Here is a 26746-nt window from a genome sequence, read left to right on the forward strand (position 1 = left end):
CCCTGGGACAGCCACCCAAACTGACACCACCAGGCCACTACTGTAGCCTGGGTAAGGTGGTGCTAGCACCCCTTACAGGGACGTAGGTACCCTATGTCCCATACCATTACAACACATATACGCTCATAGGTCACCCCTATGGCAGGCCCTGGTAATCCTACAGGGCTGGGTGCTGAGGTATGTGTGAGGGGGGACCCCTACGTGAGTAGGACCTCTCTGCAACCTTCGTAAAATGTTACTGGGTTGTTTGTAGTGTAGCCATACCATATACTCTTAACCGCATTATAAGTTATTGCGTCATCGCTGTAACTTTGGAGTGGCTACACAGAACCATATCGTGTTTGGTGTCAAACATGAAGGAATCATACCCCCAGTCCAGCCATGGGCATGGGGGCACGATTCCCCCTTGCTAGGAGGGTGATATGGGAAAAGCGGTAGAATTTGGAAACCAATTTAAAAGTGCACATGTACCACAAAATGGCTACTGTTCGCCACCTACACGACTCTGGCTGGCTGTTGCTGGGGAAAACCCCAGCCTCGCCATCTGGACAATAGGGCTCCTGTGGCAGGGAGGTGCCAGCACCTCCCCAGACAGGATATGTGGATTGGAACAGGGTGGGTGCACCAAAAGTCCATTCAGAGTTGCACGTAGGCAGCTGCAGAGTCCCCATTCTGCATACACCGCCTGGAACCGGTTCAGGGGCATCCTGCCCCTCGCCCAGGCGGGAAACACACAAAGGGGAGTGGGTGTAGCCACCCTTTCCCGCCTCTACTCTGATTGGTAGGCTCTATTTTGGACCATCCCCTAATCTTGGGGATATATGGGAATAACTTTGCCCTAGAGCCTTAGATTCGTACAGGACTTCACAGAACTGACCTTCGACGAGCTGCTGCCCAGCTGACTGAAGAAATCTCCCTTGGGATAAAGGAGTTATCCCCCTGCTTGGCAGGCACCTAAAAGACTACAAGATACCCGGTTGGAACTTCGTTGCTCTCACGACCTTCGACGCCTTCCAGCGACCTCGAGGAGGGTCTCCAGTGCATCCCAGCGTCCTGTGAGTGTGCCCAGCAAGTCTGAGCACCCTGGACCACGTGGGTGTCGAGATCCCCGCATACCCCGAGACACCGGCCACCTCGTGTCCAGCACACGACCCCAACCAGTGGGGAAGTTGTGCTTTGGCCCATTCTTGAGCCAACCTTCAAGCAGCATTTGTGCCGACCCTCAGCTCCCTGGCCCGCTCCGGTGGCCCGTGGGAGCCCTTTTACGCACTCCATTTTGCTGCCTTCCGCGGTCCCTTGTCTCTCGACTTGTGGGCCCTGACGGAGGACAATCTTCTTTTCTAAGAGTTCCCCTGGTTGCTCCAGGCTTGCTCTACGCTCCCTGCAAAGGAGAGCACCCTCAGACCACGTGGGTCTGCACCAGCAGCTGCTTTGTTCATCTTGCGTGGGTTGCGGTTGCCAATGCTTAGTGGATCCAATCGGGACACTAACACCGCAGCGACCCTCAGCCGACGTGGGACAGTCGCCCTCCAGAAGCTGGCCTTCCTTGAAGCCTCCCGGAGCCCGTGACTGCAGAGCCCAGCTGTACCTTCCACACCTGAAGCACCCGACATCCACGAGCTCCTTCCTGTGAGCTCCCTGGTCACTGTGCTGTGACCCAGACTCTGTCCCCTCTGCTTTCAGGTTCATCTTTGTCTTTTCTTCAACTTTAATCTTCACGACTTCAGCGACACTTCCAGCTAGCAGCAGTTTGGACTCCTTTTCCATAGAAAATCAGCCCGCGACCCGACACCAGAATCGACCTATGCACCCGGCTTCCCTGGGGCAGGTAACAGTGGTACTTCGGTACTTCCGTGGTGGTGGGCTCTCCAAAGCCTTAAGTCTCAAGCCTTAACTTTGTACTGTTGTTAGAAGTGTCCTTAAACCTTAATTATTCAACCGCGACATTCTCCATAGGCTAACATTGCGATCCCGACAGCAACTACTCGCACTGCACACGCCTCCCGTGGGTCCCCTTCCTCTTAACTGTGGGTGGATTCTTAAGGGGCCAGCGATCCTGAATGCCCTAGGCATTGCCTGTAGAATTGTCGTGGTTCTTATACCACTATTTTAGTATATGGTTTGGTCCCCCCCTGGGGCCCATTGATTTCTGTGCTATTTATTGTGTTTAGAAATGCTTGTTTGAATTGTAACTTTGCCACTAGCCACATAAAGTGACTGTGGGATTCTGTCTAGAATAAATACATATATTTTATATATATACCTGTGTGGGCTACTCTTTCATTTGGTTATTCAAGAGGTTATTATGGTAAAACAATAAGCTTAACACTCCTTCAAGACTTAGCCTGAAGGCTGCTCTCCACAGCTACCACTAGGATAGCTTTCTTTAAAGGTTGTCTTAAACCTACCATCAATAGGAGTCGAATTGGACTGGTGCAAGGTGTCCCTATAACTAGGAACAGCATATGCCAGGCCAACTTCTCACATTGGTGTGCAGCGGTGGGATTCAAGCTTGCCATTGTTTTACCAGATAACAAATTGAATTTCTAAAGTGAAAGCCACAAGGTACCAAAGGTACATATAAATTCAAGCTAGAATACAATAAGTTCTACTGAACTTGGAGTTGTGTGTAGAGGGTTTAGCACACCTTGACTACAACTCAAGAGAGGGTTCAGTAGGCCACACTTAGTGTAGGTAGATACATCACTACACTAAACATGTCTTCAAGTGGCACTAAGGCTATGGAAGGACCCCAGAGGGTCCCAGTAGATAAGTATGATAATTTCACCTTTGCTGAGCTCAGGGAAATGTGCACCCTTAGGAGACTGAAGACAGAAAGAGGTGCCAACACAAAACGTCTCAAAGAGATCCTGCTCATAGCAGACTTTATGGAGTCCATAGGATCCAGAGGGACGGACAACGTGGGTGGGCACCCCTCAGAAGAGGACACTCCCAGAGTGGAATCTGAAGAGGAACAGGAAGAGGATGAAAATCCTGACCTGGAAGACACAAACCACTCACAGCATGGAGGTGATGGCCCAAGAGGCACTCCCTCCACCCTTAAAAGGAGAGTGGTGGGTCCAAGAAGGAACAGATCCCCCTCAGTGGGATCCAACCATTCTAAGGGATCCAAAGGGTCCTCTGCCTCTTCTCAGAGAAGAGAAACCTCTCATGAGAGGAAATGCAGACTGATCAAATTTGAGCAGGCTAAGCTTGAGCTTAAAAGAGAACAGTTAGCATTAGACAGGGAAACCCTGGAGCTTCAGAAAGCTTCAAGAAAGTGGGGTCTAGAGATCCCTGGTGGCAGTAATGAAACCCCTGGAGTTAGAGAGAGAGTCCCTGACAATAGGAACCTCCACAAGATTGTGCCCCCCTATCAGAATGGGGATGATATCCACAAATGGATATCTGCTCTTGAAAGGGCCTGTAGAGTACAGAGGGTCCCTGTAGAGCAGTGGGCAGCAATCCTGTGGCTCTCCTTTTCAGATAAAGGGAGAGACAAGCTCCTCTCTGTAAGAGAAGAGGATGCTGATGATTATTATATCTTGAAAGCTGCTTTAATAGATGGGTTTGGCTTAACCACTGATCAATACAGACTTAAGTTCAGAGACACCCAGAAAGCACAGAATCAAGATTGGGTAGACTTTGTGGATTGTGCAACCAAGGCACTGGAAGGTTGGTTAAATGGCAGTAAAGTTAATGATTATCAAGGATTGTATAATCTCATTATGAGGGAGCAGATTCTTAATAATTGTCAGAACCAACTTTTACACCAACACCTGGTGGACTCTGATCTGACCTCTCCCCAAGAATTGGGAAAGAAGGCAGACAAATGGATCAGAACCAGGATTAGGCCTAAGAACCAAGTTGGTGACCAGAAGAAGGATTCCACTAAGCCCAAAGAGAAAGGTGGGGATGATAAACAAGAAAAGTCCTCTGAAGGGCCCCAACAAACCAGTGCTGGGGGTGGGTCCCAAAATACTTCCTCTAATACCAAGAAACCATATTGCCATGTGTGTAAGAAACCTGGCCACTGGAAAACTGACTCCAGCTGTCCTAAGAATGGCAATAAAGAAAGTGTTCCTCCAAAACCAGCTCCAACACCTCCTGTTACTACTAGTAGTAATCCCCCAGGCGGTGGGAGTGCACCCAAAAACTTAGTTGGGTTCTCTTTGGGGACACCAGTGGACTCTGGCCTAGCCAGGTCCCCTGCATTAGCAACAATGGTCTGTGATGGTGGCATGGGGTTTGCCAACTTTACCATGAGCCCCAGTATTCTGGGCAGGTACAGACAAGAACCAATGATCAATGGTCAGAAGGCTGTGGCCTATAAGGACACAGGGGCCAGTGTCACCATGGTGACCAAGAGGCTAGTGCCCCTAGATCAGCTTTTACCTGGGTTTAGCTATCAGGTGACCAATATTGATGGAATCAGGACAGATCATCCCATGGCAGTGATAAATCTCAGCTGGGGAGGAGTCACTGGCCCCAAGAGAGTGGCAGTGTCCCCAAACTTGCCTGTAGATTGTCTACTGGGGAATGATCTAGAAATCTCAGCCTGGGCTGAGGTTGACCACAAAGCCCATTTGAAAATGGTAGGAATTCCTGAGAGAGTGGATGAGACCCTGAGGGCCTCACCTCCACCCCAGGAGGAAATAGAAAGAGTGAAGCCTGAAACTATGGATCACTCTACACAAACAGAGAGCATAGGGGAGGAAGAGCAGTCTTCCCCCCACCAGACTACAGGTAAAGGACCAGTTTCTCAGGGAACTGACCCTGCCCCTTGTGAAGTAACTGCCCCAGAAGTGGACAGGCTTGGCCTGCCCACCTCTCTGATGGCAGGGGATCCTTCCAAGGTGGTACCCAGTCTGGAGCAGGTATCCTGCCCCTCTCTACCCTGCCTCAGTCAGCCCAGGGCTGCAGAGGTCAGGGAGGTCAGTGGACCCTTATTGGGCCCCTGCCCAGAGGAACCCCCTCATCAACAGATTAGGGACACCCAGCAGAGTAGTTTCAGCCAGGTGAATATTCCTCTACAAACTGAGGGATCCCCCTTTCCCCTAGGTATAGGCACCCCTCAAATGGATGTTGTTGAGCACAGGGAAACCTGGGGCCTAGCTGCCCCAAACCTTCCAGTGCCCTCAACTATTCCAGCCAAAGGGATCCAACCCCCAGCTGTAGGCAGCCAGAGGTTGACCCTTAGGGCCAGATATGACACAGTCCTGGGCAGAAAGGCTTCCATAGTGGCCAGTGATCTGAGGAGGTTGAGACCAACCCAAGTAGGGTCTCACTTCCAGACTCAGACACCCCACCAGCCCACCTCTGACCCAAAAACCAATACAGGTAATTTCCCTAGACTTTGGAGAAACTCTAGAACCACTTGGGGTAGGATTTCCCAAGTGGACCATGACACAGGGAGCAACCATGTTAGTACAGGTTCTTCCTTATATGGCCACTCAGGAAATAAAGGCTTATCTGGACAAGGTTAGCCTTATCTCCTTTCGTTTGGGGGGGGGTTATGTAGGAGAGTGGAATCTGACTAATGGTTGCCCCCAACTTTTTGCCTGGTATTTAAGTGGTTTTTGACTAGTCTGGCTGGGATCCTGCTATCCAGGACCCCAGCCTATCTGCTTTCTCCCTAAAACTGTTGTGAGTACTCTAGGTACAAACATAATTGGATGCTGGACATGCCCTACCAGTCCCTTGTAGATGGTACCCTAGGTACCCAGGGCATGGGGCCCCCAGTAGGCCTACCAGGGCTGCAGCACTTCTTGTGCCACCCTGGGACAGCCACCCAAACTGACACCACCAGGCCACTACTGTAGCCTGGGTAAGGTGGTGCTAGCACCCCTTACAGGGACGTAGGTACCCTATGTCCCATACCATTACAACACATATACGCTCATAGGTCACCCCTATGGCAGGCCCTGGTAATCCTACAGGGCTGGGTGCTGAGGTATGTGTGAGGGGGGACCCCTACGTGAGTAGGACCTCTCTGCAACCTTCGTAAAATGTTACTGGGTTGTTTGTAGTGTAGCCATACCATATACTCTTAACCGCATTATAAGTTATTGCGTCATCGCTGTAACTTTGGAGTGGCTACACAGAACCATATCGTGTTTGGTGTCAAACATGAAGGAATCATACCCCCAGTCCAGCCATGGGCATGGGGGCACGATTCCCCCTTGCTAGGAGGGTGATATGGGAAAAGCGGTAGAATTTGGAAACCAATTTAAAAGTGCACATGTACCACAAAATGGCTACTGTTCGCCACCTACACGACTCTGGCTGGCTGTTGCTGGGGAAAACCCCAGCCTCGCCATCTGGACAATAGGGCTCCTGTGGCAGGGAGGTGCCAGCACCTCCCCAGACAGGATATGTGGATTGGAACAGGGTGGGTGCACCAAAAGTCCATTCAGAGTTGCACGTAGGCAGCTGCAGAGCCCCCATTCTGCATACACCGCCTGGAACCGGTTCAGGGGCATCCTGCCCCTCGCCCAGGCGGGAAACACACAAAGGGGAGTGGGTGTAGCCACCCTTTCCCGCCTCTACTCTGATTGGTAGGCTCTATTTTGGACCATCCCCTAATCTTGGGGATATATGGGAATAACTTTGCCCTAGAGCCTTAGATTCGTACAGGACTTCACAGAACTGACCTTCGACGAGCTGCTGCCCAGCTGACTGAAGAAATCTCCCTTGGGATAAAGGAGTTATCCCCCTGCTTGGCAGGCACCTAAAAGACTACAAGATACCCGGTTGGAACTTCGTTGCTCTCACGACCTTTGACGCCTTCCAGCGACCTCGAGGAGGGTCTCCAGTGCATCCCAGCGTCCTGTGAGTGTGCCCAGCAAGTCTGAGCACCCTGGACCACGTGGGTGTCGAGATCCCTGCATACCCCGAGACACCGGCCACCTCGTGTCCAGCACACGACCCCGACCAGTGGGGAAGTTGTGCTTTGGCCCATTCTTGAGCCAACCTTCAAGCAGCATTTGTGCCGACCCTCAGCTCCCTGGCCCGCTCCGGTGGCCCGTGGGAGCCCTTTTACGCACTCCATTTTGCTGCCTTCCGCGGTCCCTTGTCTCTCGACTTGTGGGCCCTGACGGAGGACAATCTTCTTTTCTAAGAGTTCCCCTGGTTGCTCCAGGCCTGCTCTACGCTCCCTGCAAAGGAGAGCACCCTCAGACCACGTGGGTCTGCACCAGCAGCTGCTTTGTTCATCTTGCGTGGGTTGCAGTTGCCAATGCTTAGTGGATCCAATCGGGACACTAACACCGCAGCGACCCTCAGCCGACGTGGGACAGTCGCCCTCCAGAAGCTGGCCTTCCTTGAAGCCTCCCGGAGCCCGTGACTGCAGAGCCCAGCTGTACCTTCCACACCTGAAGCACCCGACATCCACGAGCTCCTTCCTGTGAGCTCCCTGGTCACTGTGCTGTGACCCAGACTCTGTCCCCTCTGCTTTCAGGTTCATCTTTGTCTTTTCTTCAACTTTAATCTTCACGACTTCAGCGACACTTCCAGCTAGCAGCAGTTTGGACTCCTTTTCCATAGAAAATCAGCCCGCGACCCGACACCAGAATCGACCTATGCACCCGGCTTCCCTGGGGCAGGTAACAGTGGTACTTCGGTACTTCCGTGGTGGTGGGCTCTCCAAAGCCTTAAGTCTCAAGCCTTAACTTTGTACTGTTGTTAGAAGTGTCCTTAAACCTTAATTATTCAACCGCGACATTCTCCATAGGCTAACATTGCGATCCCGACAGCAACTACTCGCACTGCACACGCCTCCCGTGGGTCCCCTTCCTCTTAACTGTGGGTGGATTCTTAAGGGGCCAACGATCCTGAATGCCCTAGGCATTGGCTGTAGAATTGTCGTGGTTCTTATACCACTATTTTAGTATATGGTTTGGTCCCCCCCTGGGGCCCATTGATTTCTGTGCTATTTATTGTGTTTAGAAATGCTTGTTTGAATTGTAACTTTGCCACTAGCCACATAAAGTGACTGTGGGATTCTGTCTAGAATAAATACATATATTTTATATATATACCTGTGTGGGCTACTCTTTCATTTGGTTATTCAAGAGGTTATTATGGTAAAACAATAAGCTTAACACTCCTTCAAGACTTAGCCTGAAGGCTGCTCTCCACAACTACCACTAGGATAGCTTTCTTTAAAGGTTGTCTTAAACCTACCATCAATAGGAGTCGAATTGGACTGGTGCAAGGTGTCCCTATAACTAGGAACAGCATATGCCAGGCCAACTTCTCACACTCGTACTCTGGCCTAATAGCTAAGGTCTTAACTCTTACTCTGGCCTAATAGCTAAGGTCTTAGACTCGTACTCTGGCCTAATGGTTAAGGTCTTAACTCTTACTCTGGCCTACTGGTTAAGGTCGTAACTCTTACTCTGGCCTAATAGCTAAGGTCTTAGACTCGTACTCTGGCCTAATAGATAAGGTCTTAGACTCATACTCTGGCCTAATGGTTAAGGTCTTAACTCTTACTCTGGTCTACTGGTTAAGGTCTTAACTCTTACTCTGGCCTAATAGCTAAGGTCTTAGACTCGTACTCTGGCCCAATAGCTAAGGTCTTAGACTCATACTCTGGCCTACTGGTTAAGGTCTTAACTCTAACTCTGGCCTAATAGCTAAGGTCTTAGACTCGTACTCTGGCCTAATAGCTAAGGTCTTAGACTCGTACTCTGGCCTAATGGTTAAGGTCTTAACTCTTACTCTGGTCTACTGGTTAAGGTCTTAACTCTTACTCTGGCCTAATAGCTAAGGTCTTAGACTCGTACTCTGGCCTAATAGCTAAGGTTTTAGATTCATACTCTGGCCTACTGGTTAAGGTCTTAACTCTTACTCTGTCCTAATAGCTAAGGTCTTAACTCTTACTCTGGCCTAATAGCTAAGGTCTTAGACTCGTACTCTGGCCTAATGTTTATGGTCTTAATTCTTACACTGGCCTACTGGTTAAGGTCTTAACCCTTACTCTGGCCTAATAGCTAAGGTCTTAGACTTATACTCTGGCCTACTGGTTAAGGTCTTAACTCTTACTCTTCTCCTAATAGCTAAGGTCTTAACTCTTACTCTGGCCTAATAGCTAAGGTCTTAGACTCGTACTCTGGCCAAATAGTTAAGGTCTTAACTCTTACTCTGGCCTACTGGTTAAGGTCTTAACTCTTACTCTGGCCTAATAGCTAAGGTCTTAGACTCGTACTCTGGCCTAATAGCTAAGGTCTTAGATTCATACTCTGGCCTACTGGTTAAGGTCTTAACTCTTACTCTGGCCTAATAGCTAAGGTCTTAACTCTTACTCTGGCCTAATAGCTAAGGTCTTAGACTCGTACTCTGGCCTAATGTTTATGGTCTTAATTCTTACACTGGCCTACTGGTTAAGGTCTTAACCCTTACTCTGGCCTAATAGCTAAGGTCTTAGACTCGTACTCTGGCCTACAGGTTAAGGTCTTAACTCTTACTCTGTCCTACTGGATACGGTCTTAACTCTTACTCTGGCCTAATAGCTAAGGTCTTAGACTCATACTCTGGCCTACTGGTTAAGGTCTTAGATTCATACTCTGGCCTACTGGTTAAGGTCTTAACTCTTACTCTGGCCTAATAGCTAAGGTCTTAACTCTTACTCTGGCCTAATAGCTAAGGTCTTAGACTCGTACTCTGGCCTAATAGTTAAGGTCTTAACTCTTACTCTGGCCTACTGGTTAAGGTCTTAACTCTTACTCTGGCCTAATAGCTAAGGTCTTAGACTCGTACTCTGGCCTAATAGCTAAGGTCTTAACTCTTACTCTGGCCTAATAGCTAAGGTCTTAGACTCGTACTCTGGCCTAATGGTTAAGGTCTTAACTCTTACTCTGGCCTACTGGTTAAGGTCGTAACTCTTACTCTGGCCTAATAGATAAGGTCTTAGACTCATACTCTGGCCTAATGGTTAAGGTCTTAACTCTTACTCTGGTCTACTGGTTAAGGTCTTAACTCTTACTCTGGCCTAATAGCTAAGGTCTTAGACTCGTACTCTGGCCCAATAGCTAAGGTCTTAGACTCATACTCTGGCCTACTGGTTAAGGTCTTAACTCTAACTCTGGCCTAATAGCTAAGGTCTTAGACTCGTACTCTGGCCTAATAGCTAAGGTCTTAGACTCGTACTCTGGCCTAATGGTTAAGGTCTTAACTCTTACTCTGGTCTACTGGTTAAGGTCTTAACTCTTACTCTGGCCTAATAGCTAAGGTCTTAGACTCGTACTCTGGCCTAATAGCTAAGGTGTTAGACTCGTACTCTGGCCTACAGGTTGAGGTCTTAACTCTTACTCTGGCCTACTAGTTAAGGTCTTAACTCTTACTCTGGCCTAATAGCTAAGGTCTTAGACTCGTACTCTGGCCTACTGGTTAAGGTCTTAACTCTTACTCTGGCCTAACAGCTAAGGTCTTATTTCTTACTCTGGCCTAATCGCTAAGGTCTTAGACTCGCACTCTGGCCTAATGTTTATGGTCTTAACTTTTACACTGGCCTACTGGTTAAGGTCTTAACCCTTACTCTGGCCTAATAGCTAAGGTCTTAGACTCGTACTCTGGCCTACAGGTTAAGGTCTTAACTCTTACTCTGGCCTACTGGTTAAGGTCTTAACTCTTACTCTGGCCTAATAGCTAAGGTCTTAGACTTATACTCTGGCCTACTGGTTAAGGTCTTAACTCTTACTCTGGCCTAATAGCTAAGGTCTTAACTCTTACTCTGGCCTAATAGCTAAGGTCTTAGACTCGTACTCCGGCCAAATAGTTAGGGTCTTAACTCTTACTCTGGCCTACTGGTTAAGGTCTTAACTCTTACTCTAGCCTAATAGCTAAGGTCTTAGACTCGTACTCTGGCTTAATAGCTAAGGTCTTAGATTCGTACTCTGGCCAACTGGTTAAGGTCTTAACTCTTACTCTGGCCTAATAGCTAAGGTCTTAACTCTTACTCTGGCCTACTGGTTAATGTCTTAACTCTTACTCTGGCCTAATAGCTAAGTTGTTAACCCTTACTCTGCCCTAATAGCTAAGGTCTTAGACTCGTACTCTGGCCTACAGGTTAAGTTCTTAACTTTTTCTCTGGCCTACTGGTTAAGGTCTTAACTCTTACTCTGGCCTAATAGCTAAGGTCTTAGACTTATACTCTTGCCTACTGGTTAAGGTCTTAACTCTTACTCTGGCCTAATAGCTAATGTCTTAACTCTTACTCTGGCCTAATAGCTAATGTCTTAACTCTTACTCTGGCCTAATAGCTAAGGTCTTAGACTCGTACTCTGGCCTAATGGTTAAGGTCTTAACTCTTACTCTGGCCTAATAGCTAAGATATTAGACTCGTACTCTGGCTTAATAGCTAAGGTCTTAGACTCGTACTCTGGCCTAATAGCTAAGGTCTTAGACTTGTACTCTGGCCTAATGGTTAAGGTCTTAACTCTTACTCTGGCCTAATAGCCAAGGTCTTAGACTCGTACTATGGCCTAATGGTTAAGGTCTTAACTCTTACTCTGGCCTACTAGTTAAGGTCTTAACTCTTACTCTGGCCTAATAGCTAAGGTCTTAGGCTCGTACTCTGGCCTAATGGTTAAGGTCTTAACTTTTACTCTGGCCTCATAGCTAAGGTCTTAGACTCGCACTCTGGCCTAATAGCTAAGGTCTTAGACTCGTACTGTGGCCTAATGGTTAAGGTCTTAACTCTTACTCTGACCTACTGGTTAAGGTCTTAACTCTTACTCTGGCCTAATAGCTAAGGTCTTAGACTCGTACTCTGGCCTAATAGCTAAGGTCTTAGACTCGTACTCTGGCCTACAGGTTGAGGTCTTAACTCTTACTCTGGCCTACTGGTTAAGGTCTTAACTCTTACTCTGGCCTAATAGCTAAGGTCTTAGACTCGTACTCTGGCATACTGGTTAAGGTCTTAACTCTTACTCTGGCCTAACAGCTAAGGTCTTAACTCTTACTCTGGCCTAATAGCTAAGATCTTAGACTCGTACTCTGGCCTAATGTTTATGGTCTTAATTATTACACTGGCCTACTGGTTAAGGTCTTAACCCTTACTCTGGCCTAATAGCTAAGGTCTAAACTCGTACTCTGGCCTACTGGTTAAGGTCTAAACTCTTACTCTGGCCTAATAGCTAAGGTCTTAACTCTTACTCTGGCCTAATAGCTAAGGTCTAAGACTCCTACTCTGGCCTAATAGCTAAGGTCTTAACTCTTACTCTGGCCTAAGAGCTAAGGTCTTAGACTCGTACTCTGGCCTAATAGCTAAGGTCTTAACTCTTACTCTAGCCTAATAGCTAAGGTCTTAGACTCGTACTATGGACTAATGGTTAAGGTCTTAACTCTTACTCTGGCCTACTGGTTAAGGTCTTAACTCTTACTCTGGCCTAATAGCTAAGGTCTTAGACTCGTACTCTGGCCTAATGGTTAAGGTCTTAACTCTTACTCTGGCCTAATAGCTAAGGTCTTAACTCTTACTCTGGCCTAATAGCTAAGGTCTTAGACTCGTACTCTGGCCTAATGGTTAAGGTCTTAACTCTTTCTCTGGCCTACTGCTTAAGGTCTTAACTCTTACTCTGGCCTACTGGTTAAGGTCTTAACTCTTACTCTGGCCTAATAGCTAAGGTCTTAACTCTTACTCTGGCCTAATAGCTAAGGTCTTAGACTCATACTCTGGCCTAATGGTTAAGGTCTTAACTCTTACTCTGGCCTAATAGCTAAGGTCTTAACTCTTACTCTGGCCTAACAGCTAAGGTCTTAGACTCGTACTCTGGCCTAATGGTTAAGGTCTTAACTCTTACTCTGGCCTAATAGCTAAGGTCTTAGACTCGTACTCTGGCCTAATAGCTAAGGTCTTAGACTTGTACTCTGGCCTAATGGTTAAGGTCTTAACTCTTACTCTGGCCTAATAGCTAAGGTCTTAACTCTTACTCTGGCCTAATAGCTAAGGTGTTAGACTCGTACTCTGGCCTAATAGTTAAGGTCTTAACTCTTACTCTGGCCTTATAGCTAAGGTCTTAGACTCGTACTATGGCCTAATGGTTAAGTTCTTAACTCTTACTCTGGCCTACTGGTTAAGGTCTTAACTCTTACTCTGGCCTAATAGCTAAGGTCTTAGACTCGTACTCTGGCCTACAGGTTGAGGTCTTAACTCTTACTCTGGCCTACTAGTTAAGGTCTTAACTCTTACTCTGGCCTAATAGCTAAGGTCTTAGACTCGTACTCTGGCCTACTGGTTAAGGTCTTAACTCTTACTCTGGCCTAACAGCTAAGGTCCTATTTCTTACTCTGGCCTAATCGCTAAGGTCTTAGACTCGCACTCTGGCCTAATGTTTATGGTCTTAACTTTTACACTGGCCTACTGGTTAAGGTCTTAACCCTTACTCTGGCCTAATAGCTAAGGTCTTAGACTCGTACTCTGGCCTACAGGTTAAGGTCTTAACTCTTACTCTGGCCTACTGGTTAAGGTCTTAACTCTTACTCTGGCCTAATAGCTAAGGTCTTAGACTTATACTCTGGCCTACTGGTTAAGGTCTTAACTCTTACTCTGGCCTAATAGCTAAGGTCTTAACTCTTACTCTGGCCTAATAGCTAAGGTCTTAGACTCGTACTCCGGCCAAATAGTTAGGGTCTTAACTCTTACTCTGGCCTACTGGTTAAGGTCTTAACTCTTACTCTAGCCTAATAGCTAAGGTCTTAGACTCGTACTCTGGCTTAATAGCTAAGGTCTTAGATTCGTACTCTGGCCAACTGGTTAAGGTCTTAACTCTTACTCTGGCCTAATAGCTAAGGTCTTAACTCTTACTCTGGCCTACTGGTTAAGGTCTTAACTCTTACTCTGGCCTAATAGCTAAGTTGTTAACCCTTACTCTGGCCTAATAGCTAAGGTCTTAGACTCGTACTCTGGCCTACAGGTTAAGTTCTTAACTTTTTCTCTGGCCTACTGGTTAAGGTCTTAACTCTTACTCTGGCCTAATAGCTAAGGTCTTAGACTTATACTCTTGCCTACTGGTTAAGGTCTTAACTCTTACTCTGGCCTAATGGTTAAGGTCTTAACTCTTACTCTGGTCTACTGGTTAAGGTCTTAACTCTTGCTCTGGCCTAGTAGCTAAGGTCTTAGACTCGTACTCTGGCCTAATAGCTAAGGTCTTAGACTCTTACTCTAGTCTACTGGTTAAGGTCTTAACTCTTACTCTGGCCTAATAGCTAAGGTCTTAGACTCGTACTCTGGCCTAATAGCTAAGGTCTTAGACTCGTACTCTGGCCTACTGGTTAAGGTCTTAACTCTTACTCTGGCCTAATAGCTAAGGTCTTAGACTTATACTCTGGCCTACTGGTTAAGGTCTTAACTCTTACTCTTCTCCTAATAGCTAAGGTCTTAACTCTTACTCTGGCCTAATAGCTAAGGTCTTAGACTCGTACTCTGGCCAAATAGTTAAGGTCTTAACTCTTACTCTGGCCTACTGGTTAAGGTCTTAACTCTTACTCTGGCCTAATAGCTAAGGTCTTGAACTCGTACTCTGGCCTAATAGCTAAGGTCTTAGATTCATACTCTGGCCTACTGGTTAAGGTCTTAACTCTTACTCTGGCCTAATAGCTAAGGTCTTAACTCTTACTCTGGCCTAATAGCTAAGGTCTTAGACTCGTACTCTGGCCTAATGTTTATGGTCTTAATTCTTACACTGGCCTACTGGTTAAGGTCTTAACCCTTACTCTGGCCTAATAGCTAAGGTCTTAGACTTATACTCTGGCCTACTGGTTAAGGTCTTAACTCTTACTCTTCTCCTAATAGCTAAGGTCTTAACTCTTACTCTGGCCTAATAGCTAAGGTCTTAGACTCGTACTCTGGCCAAATAGTTAAGGTCTTAACTCTTACTCTGGCCTACTGGTTAAGGTCTTAACTCTTACTCTGGCCTAATAGCTAAGGTCTTAGACTCGTACTCTGGCCTAATAGCTAAGGTCTTAGATTCATACTCTGGCCTACTGGTTAAGGTCTTAACTCTTACTCTGGCCTAATAGCCAAGGTCTTAGACTCGTACTATGGCCTAATGGTTAAGGTCTTAACTCTTACTCTGGCCTACTAGTTATGGTCTTAACGCTTACTCTGGCCTAATAGCTAAGGTCTTAGACTCGTACTCTGGCCTAATGGTTAAGGTCTTAACTTTTACTCTGGCCTCATAGCTAAGGTCTTAGACTCGCACTCTGGCCTAATAGCTAAGGTCTTAGACTCGTACTGTGGCCTAATGGTTAAGGTCTTAACTCTTACTCTGACCTACTGGTTAAGGTCTTAACTCTTACTCTGGCCTAATAGCTAAGGTCTTAGACTCGTACTCTGGCCTAATAGCTAAGGTCTTAGACTCGTACTCTGGCCTACAGGTTGAGGTCTTAACTCTTACTCTGGCCTACTGGTTAAGGTCTTAACTCTTACTCTGGCCTAATAGCTAAGGTCTTAGACTCGTACTCTGGCCTACTGGTTAAGGTCTTAACTCTTACTCTGGCCTAACAGCTAAGGTCTTAACTCTTACTCTGGCCTAATAGCTAAGATCTTAGACTCGTACTCTGGCCTAATGTTTATGGTCTTAATTATTACACTGGCCTACTGGTTAAGGTCTTAACCCTTACTCTGGCCTAATAGCTAAGGTCTAAACTCGTACTCTGGCCTACTGGTTAAGGTCTAAACTCTTACTCTGGCCTAATAGCTAAGGTCTTAACTCTTACTCTGGCCTAATAGCTAAGGTCTAAGACTCCTACTCTGGCCTAATAGCTAAGGTCTTAACTCTTACTCTGGCCTAAGAGCTAAGGTCTTAGACTCGTACTCTGGCCTAATAGCTAAGGTCTTAACTCTTACTCTAGCCTAATAGCTAAGGTCTTAGACTCGTACTATGGACTAATGGTTAAGGTCTTAACTCTTACTCTGGCTTACTGGTTAAGGTCTTAACTCTTACTCTGGCCTAATAGCTAAGGTCTTAGACTCGTACTCTGGCCTACTGGTTAAGGTCTTAACTCTTACTCTGGCCTAATAGCTAAGTTGTTAACCCTTACTCTGGCCTAATAGCTAAGGTCTTAGACTCGTACTCTGGCCTACAGGTTAAGTTCTTAACTTTTTCTCTGGCCTACTGGTTAAGGTCTTAACTCTTACTCTGGCCTAATAGCTAAGGTCTTAGACTTATACTCTTGCCTACTGGTTAAGGTCTTAACTCTTACTCTGGCCTAATGGTTAAGGTCTTAACTCTTACTCTGGTCTACTGGTTAAGGTCTTAACTCTTGCTCTGGCCTAGTAGCTAAGGTCTTAGACTCGTACTCTGGCCTAATAGCTAAGGTCTTAGACTCTTACTCTAGTCTACTGGTTAAGGTCTTAACTCTTACTCTGGCCTAATAGCTAAGGTCTTAGACTCGTACTCTGGCCTAATAGCTAAGGTCTTAGACTCGTACTCTGGCCTACTGGTTAAGGTCTTAACTCTTACTCTGGCCTAATAGCTAAGGTCTTAGACTTATACTCTGGCCTACTGGTTAAGGTCTTAACTCTTACTCTTCTCCTAATAGCTAAGGTCTTAACTCTTACTCTGGCCTAATAGCTAAGGTCTTAGACTCGTACTCTGGCCAAATAGTTAAGGTCTTAACTCTTACTCTGGCCTACTGGTTAAGGTCTTAACTCTTACTCTGGCCTAATAGCTAAGGTCTTGAACTCGTACTCTGGCCTAATAGCTAAGGTCTTAGATTCATACTCTGGCCTACTGGTTAAGGTCTTAACTCTTACTCTGGCCTAATAGCTAAGGTCTTAACTCTTACTCTGGCCTAATAGCTAAGGTCTTAGACTCGTACTCTGGCCTAATGTTTATGGTCTTAATTCTTACACTGGCCTACTGGTTAAGGTCTTAACCCTTACTCTGGCCTAATAGCTAAGGTCTTAGACTTATACTCTGGCCTACTGGTTAAGGTCTTAACTCTTACTCTTCTCCTAATAGCTAAGGTCTTAACTCTTACTCTGGCCTAATAGCTAAGGTCTTAGACTCGTACTCTGGCCAAATAGTTAAGGTCTTAACTCTTACTCTGGCCTACTGGTTAAGGTCTTAACTCTTACTCTGGCCTAATAGCTAAGGTCTTAGACTCGTACTCTGGCCTAATAGCTAAGGTCTTAGATTCATACTCTGGCCTACTGGTTAAGGTCTTAACTCTTACTCTGGCCTAATAGCCAAGGTCTTAGACTCGTACTATGGCCTAATGGTTAAGGTCTTAACTCTTACTCTGGCCTACTAGTTAAGGTCTTAACTCTTACTCTGGCCTAATAGCTAAGGTCTTAGACTCGTACTCTGGCCTAATGGTTAAGGTCTTAACTTTTACTCTGGCCTCATAGCTAAGGTCTTAGACTCGCACTCTGGCCTAATAGCTAAGGTCTTAGACTCGTACTGTGGCCTAATGGTTAAGGTCTTAACTCTTACTCTGACCTACTGGTTAAGGTCTTAACTCTTACTCTGGCCTAATAGCTAAGGTCTTAGACTCGTACTCTGGCCTAATAGCTAAGGTCTTAGACTCGTACTCTGGCCTACAGGTTGAGGTCTTAACTCTTACTCTGGCCTACTGGTTAAGGTCTTAACTCTTACTCTGGCCTAATAGCTAAGGTCTTAGACTCGTACTCTGGCCTACTGGTTAAGGTCTTAACTCTTACTCTGGCCTAACAGCTAAGGTCTTAACTCTTACTCTGGCCTAATAGCTAAGATCTTAGACTCGTACTCTGGCCTAATGTTTATGGTCTTAATTATTACACTGGCCTACTGGTTAAGGTCTTAACCCTTACTCTGGCCTAATAGCTAAGGTCTAAACTCGTACTCTGGCCTACTGGTTAAGGTCTAAACTCTTACTCTGGCCTAATAGCTAAGGTCTTAACTCTTACTCTGGCCTAATAGCTAAGGTCTAAGACTCCTACTCTGGCCTAATAGCTAAGGTCTTAACTCTTACTCTGGCCTAAGAGCTAAGGTCTTAGACTCGTACTCTGGCCTAATAGCTAAGGTCTTAACTCTTACTCTAGCCTAATAGCTAAGGTCTTAGACTCGTACTATGGACTAATGGTTAAGGTCTTAACTCTTACTCTGGCCTACTGGTTAAGGTCTTAACTCTTACTCTGGCCTAATAGCTAAGGTCTTAGACTCGTACTCTGGCCTAATGGTTAAGGTCTTAACTCTTACTCTGGCCTAATAGCTAAGGTCTTAACTCTTACTCTGGCCTAATAGCTAAGGTCTTAGACTCGTACTCTGGCCTAATGGTTAAGGTCTTAACTCTTTCTCTGGCCTACTGCTTAAGGTCTTAACTCTTACTCTGGCCTACTGGTTAAGGTCTTAACTCTTACTCTGGCCTAATAGCTAAGGTCTTAACTCTTACTCTGGCCTAATAGCTAAGGTCTTAGACTCATACTCTGGCCTAATGGTTAAGGTCTTAACTCTTACTCTGGCCTAATAGCTAAGGTCTTAACTCTTACTCTGGCCTAACAGCTAAGGTCTTAGACTCGTACTCTGGCCTAATGGTTAAGGTCTTAACTCTTACTCTGGCCTAATAGCTAAGGTCTTAGACTCGTACTCTGGCCTAATAGCTAAGGTCTTAGACTTGTACTCTGGCCTAATGGTTAAGGTCTTAACTCTTACTCTGGCCTAATAGCTAAGGTCTTAACTCTTACTCTGGCCTAATAGCTAAGGTGTTAGACTCGTACTCTGGCCTAATAGTTAAGGTCTTAACTCTTACTCTGGCCTTATAGCTAAGGTCTTAGACTCGTACTATGGCCTAATGGTTAAGTTCTTAACTCTTACTCTGGCCTACTGGTTAAGGTCTTAACTCTTACTCTGGCCTAATAGCTAAGGTCTTAGACTCGTACTCTGGCCTACAGGTTGAGGTCTTAACTCTTACTCTGGCCTACTAGTTAAGGTCTTAACTCTTACTCTGGCCTAATAGCTAAGGTCTTAGACTCGTACTCTGGCCTACTGGTTAAGGTCTTAACTCTTACTCTGGCCTAACAGCTAAGGTCCTATTTCTTACTCTGGCCTAATCGCTAAGGTCTTAGACTCGCACTCTGGCCTAATGTTTATGGTCTTAACTTTTACACTGGCCTACTGGTTAAGGTCTTAACCCTTACTCTGGCCTAATAGCTAAGGTCTTAGACTCGTACTCTGGCCTACAGGTTAAGCTCTTAACTCTTACTCTGGCCTACTGGTTAAGGTCTTAACTCTTACTCTGGCCTAACAGCTAAGGTCTTAGACTTATACTCTGGCCTACTGGTTAAGGTCTTAACTCTTACTCTGGCCTAATAGCTAAGGTCTTAACTCTTACTCTGGCCTAATAGCTAAGGTCTTAGACTCGTACTCCGGCCAAATAGTTAGGGTCTTAACTCTTACTCTGGCCTACTGGTTAAGGTCTTAACTCTTACTCTAGCCTAATAGCTAAGGTCTTAGACTCGTACTCTGGCTTAATAGCTAAGGTCTTAGATTCGTACTCTGGCCAACTGGTTAAGGTCTTAACTCTTACTCTGGCCTAATAGCTAAGGTCTTAACTCTTACTCTGGCCTACTGGTTAAGGTCTTAACTCTTACTCTGGCCTAATAGCTAAGTTGTTAACCCTTACTCTGGCCTAATAGCTAAGTTCTTAGACTCGTACTCTGGCCTACAGGTTAAGTTCTTAACTTTTTCTCTGGCCTACTGGTTAAGGTCTTAACTCTTACTCTGGCCTAATAGCTAAGGTCTTAGACTTATACTCTTGCCTACTGGTTAAGGTCTTAACTCTTACTCTGGCCTAATGGTTAAGGTCTTAACTCTTACTCTGGTCTACTGGTTAAGGTCTTAACTCTTGCTCTGGCCTAGTAGCTAAGGTCTTAGACTCGTACTCTGGCCTAATAGCTAAGGTCTTAGACTCTTACTCTAGTCTAATGGTTAAGGTCTTAACTCTTACTCTGGCCTAATAGCTAAGGTCTTAGACTCGTACTCTGGCCTAATAGCTAAGGTCTTAGACTCGTACTCTGGCCTACTGGTTAAGGTCTTAACTCTTACTCTGGCCTAATAGCTAAGGTCTTAGACTTATACTCTGGCCTACTGGTTAAGGTCTTAACTCTTACTCTTCTCCTAATAGCTAAGGTCTTAACTCTTACTCTGGCCTAATAGCTAAGGTCTTAGACTCGTACTCTGGCCAAATAGTTAAGGTCTTAACTCTTACTCTGGCCTACTGGTTAAGGTCTTAACTCTTACTCTGGCCTAATAGCTAAGGTCTTGAACTCGTACTCTGGCCTAATAGCTAAGGTCTTAGATTCATACTCTGGCCTACTGGTTAAGGTCTTAACTCTTACTCTGGCCTAATAGCTAAGGTCTTAACTCTTACTCTGGCCTAATAGCTAAGGTCTTAGACTCGTACTCTGGCCTAATGTTTATGGTCTTAATTCTTACACTGGCCTACTGGTTAAGGTCTTAACCCTTACTCTGGCCTAATAGCTAAGGTCTTAGACTTATACTCTGGCCTACTGGTTAAGGTCTTAACTCTTACTCTTCTCCTAATAGCTAAGGTCTTAACTCTTACTCTGGCCTAATAGCTAAGGTCTTAGACTCGTACTCTGGCCAAATAGTTAAGGTCTTAACTCTTACTCTGGCCTACTGGTTAAGGTCTTAACTCTTACTCTGGCCTAATAGCTAAGGTCTTAGACTCGTACTCTGGCCTAATAGCTAAGGTCTTAGATTCATACTCTGGCCTACTGGTTAAGGTCTTAACTCTTACTCTGGCCTAATAGCCAAGGTCTTAGACTCGTACTATGGCCTAATGGTTAAGGTCTTAACTCTTACTCTGGCCTACTAGTTATGGTCTTAACGCTTACTCTGGCCTAATAGCTAAGGTCTTAGACTCGTACTCTGGCCTAATGGTTAAGGTCTTAACTTTTACTCTGGCCTCATAGCTAAGGTCTTAGACTCGCACTCTGGCCTAATAGCTAAGGTCTTAGACTCGTACTGTGGCCTAATGGTTAAGGTCTTAACTCTTACTCTGACCTACTGGTTAAGGTCTTAACTCTTACTCTGGCCTAATAGCTAAGGTCTTAGACTCGTACTCTGGCCTAATAGCTAAGGTCTTAGACTCGTACTCTGGCCTACAGGTTGAGGTCTTAACTCTTACTCTGGCCTACTGGTTAAGGTCTTAACTCTTACTCTGGCCTAATAGCTAAGGTCTTAGACTCGTACTCTGGCCTACTGGTTAAGGTCTTAACTCTTACTCTGGCCTAACAGCTAAGGTCTTAACTCTTACTCTGGCCTAATAGCTAAGATCTTAGACTCGTACTCTGGCCTAATGTTTATGGTCTTAATTATTACACTGGCCTACTGGTTAAGGTCTTAACCCTTACTCTGGCCTAATAGCTAAGGTCTAAACTCGTACTCTGGCCTACTGGTTAAGGTCTAAACTCTTACTCTGGCCTAATAGCTAAGGTCTTAACTCTTACTCTGGCCTAATAGCTAAGGTCTAAGACTCCTACTCTGGCCTAATAGCTAAGGTCTTAACTCTTACTCTGGCCTAAGAGCTAAGGTCTTAGACTCGTACTCTGGCCTAATAGCTAAGGTCTTAACTCTTACTCTAGCCTAATAGCTAAGGTCTTAGACTCGTACTATGGACTAATGGTTAAGGTCTTAACTCTTACTCTGGCTTACTGGTTAAGGTCTTAACTTTTACTCTGGCCTAATAGCTAAGGTCTTAGACTCGTACTCTGGCCTACTGGTTAAGGTCTTAACTCTTACTCTGGCCTAATAGCTAAGTTGTTAACCCTTACTCTGGCCTAATAGCTAAGGTCTTAGACTCGTACTCTGGCCTACAGGTTAAGTTCTTAACTTTTTCTCTGGCCTACTGGTTAAGGTCTTAACTCTTACTCTGGCCTAATAGCTAAGGTCTTAGACTTATACTCTTGCCTACTGGTTAAGGTCTTAACTCTTACTCTGGCCTAATGGTTAAGGTCTTAACTCTTACTCTGGTCTACTGGTTAAGGTCTTAACTCTTGCTCTGGCCTAGTAGCTAAGGTCTTAGACTCGTACTCTGGCCTAATAGCTAAGGTCTTAGACTCTTACTCTAGTCTACTGGTTAAGGTCTTAACTCTTACTCTGGCCTAATAGCTAAGGTCTTAGACTCGTACTCTGGCCTAATAGCTAAGGTCTTAGACTCGTACTCTGGCCTACTGGTTAAGGTCTTAACTCTTACTCTGGCCTAATAGCTAAGGTCTTAGACTTATACTCTGGCCTACTGGTTAAGGTCTTAACTCTTACTCTTCTCCTAATAGCTAAGGTCTTAACTCTTACTCTGGCCTAATAGCTAAGGTCTTAGACTCGTACTCTGGCCAAATAGTTAAGGTCTTAACTCTTACTCTGGCCTACTGGTTAAGGTCTTAACTCTTACTCTGGCCTAATAGCTAAGGTCTTGAACTCGTACTCTGGCCTAATAGCTAAGGTCTTAGATTCATACTCTGGCCTACTGGTTAAGGTCTTAACTCTTACTCTGGCCTAATAGCTAAGGTCTTAACTCTTACTCTGGCCTAATAGCTAAGGTCTTAGACTCGTACTCTGGCCTAATGTTTATGGTCTTAATTCTTACACTGGCCTACTGGTTAAGGTCTTAACCCTTACTCTGGCCTAATAGCTAAGGTCTTAGACTTATACTCTGGCCTACTGGTTAAGGTCTTAACTCTTACTCTTCTCCTAATAGCTAAGGTCTTAACTCTTACTCTGGCCTAATAGCTAAGGTCTTAGACTCGTACTCTGGCCAAATAGTTAAGGTCTTAACTCTTACTCTGGCCTACTGGTTAAGGTCTTAACTCTTACTCTGGCCTAATAGCTAAGGTCTTAGACTCGTACTCTGGCCTAATAGCTAAGGTCTTAGATTCATACTCTGGCCTACTGGTTAAGGTCTTAACTCTTACTCTGGCCTAATAGCCAAGGTCTTAGACTCGTACTATGGCCTAATGGTTAAGGTCTTAACTCTTACTCTGGCCTACTAGTTAAGGTCTTAACTCTTACTCTGGCCTAATAGCTAAGGTCTTAGACTCGTACTCTGGCCTAATGGTTAAGGTCTTAACTTTTACTCTGGCCTCATAGCTAAGGTCTTAGACTCGCACTCTGGCCTAATAGCTAAGGTCTTAGACTCGTACTGTGGCCTAATGGTTAAGGTCTTAACTCTTACTCTGACCTACTGGTTAAGGTCTTAACTCTTACTCTGGCCTAATAGCTAAGGTCTTAGACTCGTACTCTGGCCTAATAGCTAAGGTCTTAGACTCGTACTCTGGCCTACAGGTTGAGGTCTTAACTCTTACTCTGGCCTACTGGTTAAGGTCTTAACTCTTACTCTGGCCTAATAGCTAAGGTCTTAGACTCGTACTCTGGCCTACTGGTTAAGGTCTTAACTCTTACTCTGGCCTAACAGCTAAGGTCTTAACTCTTACTCTGGCCTAATAGCTAAGATCTTAGACTCGTACTCTGGCCTAATGTTTATGGTCTTAATTATTACACTGGCCTACTGGTTAAGGTCTTAACCCTTACTCTGGCCTAATAGCTAAGGTCTAAACTCGTACTCTGGCCTACTGGTTAAGGTCTAAACTCTTACTCTGGCCTAATAGCTAAGGTCTTAACTCTTACTCTGGCCTAATAGCTAAGGTCTAAGACTCCTACTCTGGCCTAATAGCTAAGGTCTTAACTCTTACTCTGGCCTAAGAGCTAAGGTCTTAGACTCGTACTCTGGCCTAATAGCTAAGGTCTTAACTCTTACTCTAGCCTAATAGCTAAGGTCTTAGACTCGTACTATGGACTAATGGTTAAGGTCTTAACTCTTACTCTGGCCTACTGGTTAAGGTCTTAACTCTTACTCTGGCCTAATAGCTAAGGTCTTAGACTCGTACTCTGGCCTAATGGTTAAGGTCTTAACTCTTACTCTGGCCTAATAGCTAAGGTCTTAACTCTTACTCTGGCCTAATAGCTAAGGTCTTAGACTCGTACTCTGGCCTAATGGTTAAGGTCTTAACTCTTTCTCTGGCCTACTGCTTAAGGTCTTAACTCTTACTCTGGCCTACTGGTTAAGGTCTTAACTCTTACTCTGGCCTAATAGCTAAGGTCTTAACTCTTACTCTGGCCTAATAGCTAAGGTCTTAGACTCATACTCTGGCCTAATGGTTAAGGTCTTAACTCTTACTCTGGCCTAATAGCTAAGGTCTTAACTCTTACTCTGGCCTAACAGCTAAGGTCTTAGACTCGTACTCTGGCCTAATGGTTAAGGTCTTAACTCTTACTCTGGCCTAATAGCTAAGGTCTTAGACTCGTACTCTGGCCTAATAGCTAAGGTCTTAGACTTGTACTCTGGCCTAATGGTTAAGGTCTTAACTCTTACTCTGGCCTAATAGCTAAGGTCTTAACTCTTACTCTGGCCTAATAGCTAAGGTGTTAGACTCGTACTCTGGCCTAATAGTTAAGGTCTTAACTCTTACTCTGGCCTTATAGCTAAGGTCTTAGACTCGTACTATGGCCTAATGGTTAAGTTCTTAACTCTTACTCTGGCCTACTGGTTAAGGTCTTAACTCTTACTCTGGCCTAATAGCTAAGGTCTTAGACTCGTACTCTGGCCTACAGGTTGAGGTCTTAACTCTTACTCTGGCCTACTAGTTAAGGTCTTAACTCTTACTCTGGCCTAATAGCTAAGGTCTTAGACTCGTACTCTGGCCTACTGGTTAAGGTCTTAACTCTTACTCTGGCCTAACAGCTAAGGTCCTATTTCTTACTCTGGCCTAATCGCTAAGGTCTTAGACTCGCACTCTGGCCTAATGTTTATGGTCTTAACTTTTACACTGGCCTACTGGTTAAGGTCTTAACCCTTACTCTGGCCTAATAGCTAAGGTCTTAGACTCGTACTCTGGCCTACAGGTTAAGCTCTTAACTCTTACTCTGGCCTACTGGTTAAGGTCTTAACTCTTACTCTGGCCTAACAGCTAAGGTCTTAGACTTATACTCTGGCCTACTGGTTAAGGTCTTAACTCTTACTCTGGCCTAATAGCTAAGGTCTTAACTCTTACTCTGGCCTAATAGCTAAGGTCTTAGACTCGTACTCCGGCCAAATAGTTAGGGTCTTAACTCTTACTCTGGCCTACTGGTTAAGGTCTTAACTCTTACTCTAGCCTAATAGCTAAGGTCTTAGACTCGTACTCTGGCTTAATAGCTAAGGTCTTAGATTCGTACTCTGGCCAACTGGTTAAGGTCTTAACTCTTACTCTGGCCTAATAGCTAAGGTCTTAACTCTTACTCTGGCCTACTGGTTAAGGTCTTAACTCTTACTCTGGCCTAATAGCTAAGTTGTTAACCCTTACTCTGGCCTAATAGCTAAGTTCTTAGACTCGTACTCTGGCCTACAGGTTAAGTTCTTAACTTTTTCTCTGGCCTACTGGTTAAGGTCTTAACTCTTACTCTGGCCTAATAGCTAAGGTCTTAGACTTATACTCTTGCCTACTGGTTAAGGTCTTAACTCTTACTCTGGCCTAATGGTTAAGGTCTTAACTCTTACTCTGGTCTACTGGTTAAGGTCTTAACTCTTGCTCTGGCCTAGTAGCTAAGGTCTTAGACTCGTACTCTGGCCTAATAGCTAAGGTCTTAGACTCATACTCTGGCCTACTGGTTAAGGTCCTTAACTCTAACTCTGGCCTAATAGCTAAGGTCTTAGACTCGTACTCTGGCCTAATAGCTAAGATCTTAGACTCGTACTCTGGCCTAATGGTTAAGGTCTTAACTCTTACTCTAGTCTACTGGTTAAGGTCTTAACTCTTACTCTGGCCTAATAGCTAAGGTCTTAGACTCGTACTCTGGCCTAATAGCTAAGGTCTTAGACTCGTACTCTGGCCTACTGGTTAAGGTCTTAACTCTTACTCTGGCCTAATAGCTAAGGTCTTAGACTTATACTCTGGCCTACTGGTTAAGGTCTTAACTCTTACTCTTCTCCTAATAGCTAAGGTCTTAACTCTTACTCTGGCCTAATAGCTAAGGTCTTAGACTCGTACTCTGGCCAAATAGTTAAGGTCTTAACTCTTACTCTGGCCTACTGGTTAAGGTCTTAACTCTTACTCTGGCCTAATAGCTAAGGTCTTAACTCTTACTCTGGCCTAATAGCTAAGGTCTTAGACTCGTACTCTGGCCTAATGTTTATGGTCTTAATTCTTACACTGGCCTACTGGTTAAGGTCTTAACCCTTACTCTGGCCTAATAGCTAAGGTCTTAGACTTATACTCTGGCCTACTGGTTAAGGTCTTAACTCTTACTCTTCTCCTAATAGCTAAGGTCTTAACTCTTACTCTGGCCTAATAGCTAAGGTCTTAGACTCGTACTCTGGCCAAATAGTTAAGGTCTTAACTCTTACTCTGGCCTACTGGTTAAGGTCTTAACTCTTACTCTGGCCTAATAGCTAAGGTCTTAGACTCGTACTCTGGCCTAATAGCTAAGGTCTTAGATTCATACTCTGGCCTACTGGTTAAGGTCTTAACTCTTACTCTGGCCTAATAGCTAAGGTCTTAACTCTTACTCTGGCCTAATAGCTAAGGTCTTAGACTCGTACTCTGGCCTAATGTTTATGGTCTTAATTCTTACACTGGCCTACTGGTTAAGGTCTTAACCCTTACTCTGGCCTAATAGCTAAGGTCTTAGACTCGTACTCTGGCCTACAGGTTAAGGTCTTAACTCTTACTCTGGCCTACTGGATACGGTCTTAACTCTTACTC

The sequence above is a fragment of the Triturus cristatus genome, chromosome 1_2 (genome assembly GCF_964204655.1).
Source record: "Triturus cristatus chromosome 1_2, aTriCri1.1, whole genome shotgun sequence".
Taxonomy (NCBI): Eukaryota; Metazoa; Chordata; class Amphibia; order Caudata; family Salamandridae; genus Triturus; species Triturus cristatus.